Genomic DNA, 9,723 nt, shown 5'->3' on the forward strand with positions numbered 1-9,723 from the left:
GGAGCATGGTATTTTATTATTTTTGTGCATGATAGATCTAAGTATACATGGGTCTACTTCAAAAGAAATAAGAGTTATATTTTTGAGTACTTTAAAGAATTGAAGAGTATGGTGGAAAGAAAACCTGGAATTTGCATCAAAATTTTGAGATCTAATCAGGGCGGAGAATATAAGTTAGTAGAATTTAATCAATATTGTAAAAGCAATGGGATTCTATAAAAATTTACAATGCCACATACACGTCAGAAAAATGGTATTGCTCAGAGGAAAAACATAGCACTAGTTGAATGTGCACGTAGTATGCTTCAAGGTAAAAATATTTCTAATAGTTTTTGGTCTGAAGCGATTGATACTATTGTTTATTTGAAAAATAGGAGTCCAACCAAAATTTTAGAGCTTAAAACACCTTTTGGAGCATTTTATGTGTACAAACCAAAAGTGAGTCATTTAAGAGTTTTTGGTTGAAAGACATTTGCTCATATTCAAAAATATGAAAGAAGAGAACTTGATGCAATGTCAATTAAGTGCATATTTATTGGTTATTGTGATGATCAGAAAACATACAAGTTGTCTGATCCGAATACTCATAGATTGCTTGAAAATAAGGATGTGGTGTTTCATGAGAATGCAAATGAAGGTGATAAAATGAATAATACTGGTGTATGGCAAGATACTGATTATTATGTCAAATTAGATACAAGTGTTGAACAAGAACGTGAACAAGCACAGGAATAGGTACAATTTCAAGAGCAAGGAGCATCAAGCAGTCATGACACTCCAAGAAGAGGAGAGGAAACTCTGCAAAGTAGAAAGAAAGATGAAAGCAATAAAAATCCAAGAAGGTCATCACGTTAGAGTCAGGTACCTATAAGGTATAAAAATTATGCATTAATGTCTCTTGTTATGAATGTTGTAGAACCTTCAAGCTACGAGGAAGCTAAAGAATATGAAGAATGGAGAGATGGAATGAATGAAGAATATAACTCTATAATTAAAAATGACACATGGGAGTTACTAGAATTGCCTAAAAACAAAGTTCCCATAGGATGCAAATGGTTGTGTAAATCCAATTTTAATGTTGATGGAAGTATTTATAAGCATAAAGCTAGATTGGTTGCAAAAGGATATTCACAAAACGAGGGAATTGATTATGAAGATACTTTTGCACCTATAGCTAAGTTGAACACAATTGGAATCATGATTGCATTAGCTACAAAATACAATTGGAAATGCATCAGTTAGACATCAAATTTGGATTTTTGAATGATGAGTTGAAAGAAGAAGTTTATTTGGTTCGGCCTGAAGGGTTTGTAAAATAGGGACAGGAGCATATGGTTTGCAGGTTAAAGAAAATTTTAGATGGTTTGAAACAAGCACCGAGATCTTGGTATGTGAAAATTGATTTTTTCTTTTATGAGAACCAAAAATGATCTTAAGTTGTGCATTAAGGAAGATGAAGGTGGGAATGTTTCTTTAATATCTGTATATGTTGATGATATTATCATAACGGGAAATGCATGCAAGTTGATTGAAGAAATTAAGATTCAATTGTCACATGTATTTCAGATGAAAGATCTTGGTGAATTGCATTACTATTTAGGTCTTGGAGTTTGCAGGGAATATGGTAAGACACTATTCACACAAGGTAAATATATAAGAGAAATCCTTAAAAGGTTCAATATGATTGAATGCAAGGCAATATCTACTCCTTTAGAACATAATGTCAAATTGTGCAGCGATGATGGAACCAAAGAGGTGAATGGGACCTTGTATCATCAAAGTTTGAACTATATCACCACTACCAAGCCAGATATAGCATATTGTGTCAAAATACTTAGTCATTTCATGGCTAAACCTTGTGAAAGGCACTCGAAAGAAGCAAAGAAAATCCTTCAACATTTGATAGGAACACTTAATTTTGGTATTATGTATACTGATGAATTTAATGTTGAGTTGGCATGTTATTCTGATTCTAACTAGGCTGGAAATCCAAATGACAGAAAATCTACGACTCGATACGTGTTCAATATCGGTTCAGGACCAATATCATGTAGCAGTAAGAAACAACCAATTGTTTCCTTGTCATCCATTGAAGCTGAGTATAAAGCATTATGAAGTGCTACCTGTGAAGCAATATGGCTTGGAAGGATACTTGAAGATGTTGGAGAAACACAACAAACACCTACAATAATCAGTTGTGACAATCAAAGCACTACCAAATTAGCAAACAATCCTATATATCATGCGGGACAAAACACATTGACACACAACATCATTTTGTAAGAGAAAAAGTGCAATCAAAAGAAATTGACGTATCATAGTGTAATACAAATGAAAATGTGGCTGACTTATTCACCAAGCCTCTTGAAAAGGCTAAATTTGAAATGTGTAGAAGTAAGTTGTGTGTTGTAGAAAATCTAAATTATGTTGTAAGCTTAGTTGAGACTGAGACCAATGGACAAATTAATATGTAAGAGGTGATTAAAGGGAAGTGTCAAGATGTTAATCACGAATGATGCCGATCACTATTCAGCACCTATCAATATTCAATAATCAACATAGTAAACTGTATAAAATGTATATAAATAATAACCTTTAATAATGAAATATCAAAATTTTTTAGTGTTAAGTGTTCTATGTGGTACCTCAAATATTTGTAGCCCAACTTTTCACGTTTAAAATATTTTGTTCGAAATCACATACGTTTGGAAGTTAAAAAAGAAGAAAAAGGACCAAACGTTTTATGTAACGTCAAATTCGAAGCCATCTTCCGCAACTAGACGATGCCAAGTATCACCGCGTGTTCCTCGGTCAACTTGATTTAAGATCACACTGATGTGACAAAAAAAAGAGAAAGACCAAACGTTCTATGTAACGTCAAATCCGAGGGCTTAAATTTTATCATGACACGCAACTAGACGATCCCAAGTATCACAGCGTGTTGTTCGGTCAACTTGATTTAATATCAGACTGATGTGACATTTCCCTGAGCGTGGAGTCCGGGTCAATTAAATTTAAAATATTTTTAGTCAAAAATATTTATTATCCGCAAGTTATTTTATTATTTTCTATTAACTTTAGTTTTTTTAAGTTAGAAGAATGATTTTTTTCCTTTTTATTAATTTTAATAATTAAAAAAATATTATAAAATTATGCATTACCTAATATAATATAATTTTTAAATTATATATATATATATATTTTGTGATTTTATAAAAGAAAAACAAACACGAAATTCATACATAACTAGTAACTAGTAATAAGCATTACAAAGTAGTTTAGTTCTGGTTCTTCACGTATCTGAAAAATTTGCACATAAAATTGTAATAAGTGTTGTTGCGTCTGATTAATCATTTAATAGATTCACTAAATTTCGTAGAAAATATAAACTTTTAAAATTTAAAATTATATATATATATATCTTAATTTTATATTTATAATCATTGATAATTTTAATATATATAGAATCGTCATGGTGACGTAGAAATATGGCATTTTTTAATGCTTACGCAATTATAAATATTTTGCACCAGTGTGTGCACGACCAGAACAATGACGACGGAGTTGGGATTTCAGCAGCGGCCACTATCGGAGAGCGTAGAGTTTTATGTCGGACTCGCCACTGCTCTGATTTTGTTGGTAGTGACAGCGGCATTGAACTTTTACTGAAGGGGAAGTAAGGACAAGCTGCCCCGTGGCCCTTTCTCGTGGCCCATTATCGGCAATCTTCACATGCTGGGAGAGCTTCCACACCGAGTCCTGGAAGCTGTCTCTATGAAATACGGACCACTCATGTCTGTGCGCCTCGGTTCCGCCCTCGCCTTAGTCGTCTCCTCTCCAGAGATGGCCAGGGAGTTTGTCAAAACCCACGATCTGCTTTTCGCAAACAAAGCCCCGTCAGCCGCTTCGAAGCATTTGTCATTCAAGTTTGTGGACATCGCCTTTGCTCCGTATAGCCCTTACTGGAGGCACATGCGTAAACTCTGCGCTTTGGAGTTGCTGTGCTCCAAGCGCTTAGAGTACTTCAGCTCCATTAGAAAAGAGGAGGTCTCTGCGATGATTCGCTCTATTATTGATTCACCTGATTCTCTTCCCTTACACATCAACCAAACCATGTCATCTGTTTCGACGGCTATAATCTGCAGAATGGCCTTCGGGAGAAAGTATTCGGAGCAGGAGTTAAGAGCTTTCTGTTCAATGGTGAGAGAAAATTATCTGTTACTTGGTTCATTTAACATTGGAGATCTTGTACCTTATTTAGACTGGATGGACTTACAAGGTTTCAACCGTCGGATGAAGAAGCTGCATAAGGAACAAGACCAGTTGTTAGAGAAAATAATAGAGGAACACGTTGCGCGGAAGGACCCCAACATCACACATAATCTTGTGGATGCCTTACTTGCGGCCTCTGTAGATAAAGATAGAGAGTTTGAAATTTCGCGAAATAGTATAAAAGGAGTTCTCCTGGTAAGTTAAAATTGGGTATTATGTCGAATTAGATTTACTTAGCTTTATTGTAATTTGACAGTGAGATGATCACGATCAACCTAATGATGTTGACAGGACATGCTGGTTAGTGGCGCGGAGACAACACCTACAGCGATAGAGTGGGCAATGTCGGAAGCGCTGAAAAATCCGTCAGTGATGAAGAAACTTCAGGATGAGCTGGAAAGTGTAGTTGGAACGGATCGCATGGTATGCGAATCTGACCTGCCCAAGCTCGTTTATTTACAAGCTGTGGTGAAAGAAACGCTTCGACTCCACCCATCGGGGCCTTTCTTGGTGCGCCACTTAGCTGGTACGTCCTGCAACGTATTGGGCTATGAAATACCCCGTGGTACTCACGTTATCATTAACGTATGGGCGATTTCGAGGAGCCCAAAGTCATGGGAGGACGCCGAAATTTTCATTCAAGAGAGATTCATGGAAAGAGTAGGCTCTGAGATAGATGCAAATGGAGATCAAAATTTTGCTTGCCTTCTCTTTGGAGCAGGCAGGAGAAGGTGTCCCGGACAGCAATTGGGAACGGTTGTTGTAGAGTTTGGACTGGCGCAGCTCTTGCACTGCTTCAACTGGAGGCTTCCCTTAGATGACCTAAATGGGCAAACTCAACAAGTGGATATGAGTGAAAGGTTTAATGGAGTCACGATGGGCAAGGCTCAAGAACTCTGGGCTATCCCAACACCACGCCTAAAGTGCATTGCCAGCTGAAATAAGACTTCAGACTTCGACTGGAATCTGTTAAAGTAGATGTCTGTGGAATCTGTTAAAATAGAAGTCTTTTCTCGTAGAAACCGTTCTAGATTGTAGCGATCAGTAGCTCTGGGTTGCAGAGCTCCTCTTGTATTTTGTATTGTTGATTGAATTAATTTTTCATAGGTGTTTGTTTAGTGTTCAGAAAATGTGAGAACGGTGTATCCAATAGCAAGATGGTGAATAAAGTCGAATCTCGCCTTTAATGCTGGTTTAAGTGTTTTTTAAGCGATATTTCATTATAATTATTTAAAATTATAAATATTATAATTATTTAAAATTATAAATATCGTTGTTATAAAGATAGTAAACGATTTACTTATACTCAATGATTTGCTTGGTAGAGATGGTTATTTAAAAATAAGAATATAATATATATTTTCAAGTTTTCATATATCAAATTTGTGTATGAGATTTTTTTGTTTGTGGTATAAGAGAATTATTTTTCGGTAGCGATTTGATTGCTAAATATTTATGGTATAAGAAAATCATTTCAGAACAGTGATTTGACTACTAAATCTATAAAAACATGATTTGCTATATAAAAATAGTGCGCCATATAAAGATAGGGAACGATTTACTTACCGTCAATGATTTGCTTTATAAAGATGGTCAACGATGATTCTTGTATTTAATCGCGTCGTAGATATTGATTTAAATATGTCACCAACAATTATAACGCAATTATATTTTTTTATAAACGCTTTATTAAATTTATTAACTAAAGAATTATTCATAATGTAAATTCCTAACTTTTTCCGTCACGAAATTTGAATGTTTATATCATAATTGGAAGGTTGTAAATTTATTTTTTAAATGAAATCATGATATTTTAACCGAACTCAATGTAAGAAAAATTAATTATATATTAATTAGATTTTAAATTATATATTAATAAGTATGTTTTAATTTCAAATTAAAAAAGTCTTAATCGTGTTTGTTTTTTCTTAATTTGTAGGACACTTGGGATTGATGGTGAATAAGTTGTCCAAACCATATCAAAAAAAAATTGAAAAAGTATTACATCTCAAAAAGATTGATTATTAAATTATTTCAATATTTTATAACTATGTCAAAGATTTGTAGGAAAGCCCACACATGCTTTTAAATAAGGAAAGTGAATAATAAAAAGGTAATTAAATGTTTATAATAAATATGAGGACAACTACAAATTAAATGCTTGGTACATATTGATAAGCATTAATCCATGATAAACACTTATTTTTTTTTTGTTATATCTCACATTATTAAGATTAAATAATTTATAAAAATGAACTAAGATATAACTTAGTTTAATTTATTATTATTATTATTATTATATTAATTATAAAAATAATTAATATATGAGTTAAACACATATACACACATGTAATAAGATTCTTAATTATGGAGATTCAACTCCACTTGAGCATAAAGCTTCTTAATCTCTAAATATGATTTGTTACAATACATCATGGCTTATCAATACCACATCCCAAAAAGTCATAAATCATTTCATATGACACTTGTTCAAATAACATTTTTTTTAATTTGTCAATTTCATTACAATGGTAGTAAGGGAATAACTACTTCAGACATAAATCTCAAACATTAATTCTTTATTACTACCAAGAATATTTTAAAATATCCGATGGAGGTTAAATCCTTACCATCAACCTAATAATTATTTATAACTAAATTAAAATTATGGAATCTCTATTCCAAAATAGACAGGGCTATCGACAGAATTAAATAACTTATTATAGATGACAATTTCATTTTAATCAAAACTTATTAGAAGAAATTGGCTTTAAGCTTATAGGTTTTCTAAATCACTATCCATGTATTTGATCACACTCATGACCTACGAATGGGGAGGGGTCCCATCCCCTTCCAATAGAAATGTATCATTAAGAGATGCATATGTAGTGAATTATCTTAGAGTTGTGTGCATGTGCATCCCATACTAGCAAGGAGCATGGCATAACTAACATCTTTATTCAATGAATCAGCAAGGCAATGAAATATGTGAGTGCAAACATAATACAACACATATAGGAAAACAATATACTCTTTGTATTAATCGAAATAGGAGAGATTTTATAACCATAAATAGTAGTTGATTTTGTATAAGTCTCCCTAAGTTATCTTTTCCTTCCTTTTCACAAAGCACGCCTCAATATGAACCCTAATGCATGAAGATGATGACTCCTCTAGGTTCAAGGTAGCTACATCATGGCACACTCAATCTCCAAAAGAGAACCATGATGCTATGAATGGCAATAAATTGATAGGACAAGTATGGTAATTTGGGATTTTCCATTGTGGCCTTGAGATCCACATATGATGGGAGGATGAGCTCAAGGGATAAGAGTTGAAGTCTCTAAGGTAGTATCATATAGGATTTGAGCTCTTATTCATGTTAAATAGTTAAAACAACCCTTAGAAGCTTCTGGAAGATGAAGCTTCAGAATAATTCTTAATTTTCTTGAATTTATAGAATTAGCGTACCTACAGAAAGGAACAACTAGCACGGACCGAGCTGGTGTAGAAGGGAGAAACAAGTGTTGAACATAGGTGGATAAAGGGGCAAGGTGCATTGGTGCTCAAAATTTTGATTTTGATAAACTAATCCAAAAAAATCACACTTTTTGGAAAGGTCATGCTTAGGGCTTTGTGAGGGGATGATGACAACATGTTCATGGATATTGATTGATTCAGCTTGCAGGATTATTAATGAGATGTGAAAGTAACCTATAATAGATTACCCCTTAAAGCACAAAGTCTGAAACGACAGCTGCTGACTGAAGTGTTTTACCTTTTGACAAGTCTGAATAAAGTACAACTATTTGAGATCATCATCTGATACAATACATTTTCATCATAGTAACAGTGTTGAGGGAGGCATACCCATGCTCAACATATAAGCTAACATTACATGTACAATGATCAAGAAGTTTTGTCCATTGATAACAGTGAATGGACCCTGCTTGGATGACTTTATGTATGATCATGGCCATCATGCTTAGTAATCTTGCATTAATCCTGAAATCATAGCTCGAGTTGATGCAACCAGATCCAAGGTCTTTTATCTCGTTCAGTCGATCATCCAATGTAGAAGTCTAACAATGTGAATAAAGGGGCTGCAATAGAACATGGTAAGCACCATCTGATTACCGAATAGTTATGTAAGCCATTAACAGATGCGAGATAAACCATCGATGATGTTAACGGCTCTCAAGGTACAGAAGTACAATATGTATGGTGTGATTGAATGATTTGAAGTCGAATACCACACAAAATCTTTCGGTCGGAGGCCAATGATGAAAACATATCAATGAGAGCGAGGAAACTTCACATTGTTCTATGAAAGGGCCAAGGTGTTGAAGGGAGTTCCTAAGTCAACTTCTTGGATAATGAGATGATGCAGATAGGAAACGACCCTTGTAGGAGGGTGTTGAGGTATCCCCCATGAACGACGTGAAACATGTATCAAGGTTTGAGACAGAATAATGTTGACGTGGAACTGGTTCAGGAATGATAGATATGAATAAAGGCTTAGGGATATCTTAGCATATATCAATTGATGAAATTGTCTTGGACATACCGGTGACACTTTATGGAGTTGGCAGAATTGACACAAAACTTAATCCGGAGATTTTGAAATCGTGTGATGAACCAAAGAAACAAGTAGATTTTCCAACCAAATAGTTGTAGAGATGAAGTGAAAGAGTGTCATGTTCAAGAGAGACTCACTTCCATTAATAGGTGAAGAACCATGTTTTCCCAATTTTCCCAAATATTTCTGGGCAATGCATATTTATTTTTGACAAGTTTGAGGAGGATAACATATGTTTGATTTCTAAGTTCATCCTTTGGATGAATCCTTTTGAGTATTTTTAATGAGCCCCTAGAAGGAGTGGCTCGGTCCTATCATGTTCAAAAAGTCCATCATTGTTTGATGCTTTTACGAGTCCAGCGAAGGCATAACTCAACTCATTTTTCATGCATAGAGAGTTTGAAAATGATGTGAAAAAGAAAACTACAAAGGTTCCTTTTTTTTTAAATAGTCTCTTGAGTCCGAGAAGGTAGAAAACAATACCCAGGAGAACCTCTTAGCCATGTTCAACTAAGGTATTATTTTTTCGTAAATAAGATATCCAATCGAGAAAAGGGTTAAACTTATATTGGGCAGATGTAATTTCATCTATCGTAATGAGTTTGAAAAGAAAAATGTTCAACAATATTTTCATGTTTAAGGAGTTTGAAAAGAGTTGAAAGAGGACTCTAGGGGTTCCTCCTGTATGAGTCTATAGAGCCTAAGAAAGTGATAAAAGTATGCTCGATCAAAATGATTTGTTTTAACTCAAAATGTCATAAGTTCCTTCAAACAACTGCTAACCTGCTTATAACATCACCAAAATATTAAAAATATCTAATACATGGTTAAATTAGGTAAAATTGAGGTCAAAACAATAAAATATAATTAAA

General features: G+C 34.1%; 1 pseudogene; it reads left to right on the top strand.

Annotated features, from left to right (window-relative positions):
- The first annotated feature begins 3,552 nt into the window (after window positions 1-3,552).
- LOC149232366 (cytochrome P450 71AU50 pseudogene) lies at window positions 3,553-5,211 on the top strand (annotated as a pseudogene).
- The last annotated feature ends 4,512 nt before the right edge of the window (window positions 5,212-9,723 follow it).

Source organism: Pinus tabuliformis, chromosome J, assembly GCF_031772625.1.
Source record: "Pinus tabuliformis cultivar Carrire ecotype Pingquan chromosome J, CPIR1, whole genome shotgun sequence".
Classification (NCBI taxonomy): domain Eukaryota; kingdom Viridiplantae; phylum Streptophyta; class Pinopsida; order Pinales; family Pinaceae; genus Pinus; species Pinus tabuliformis.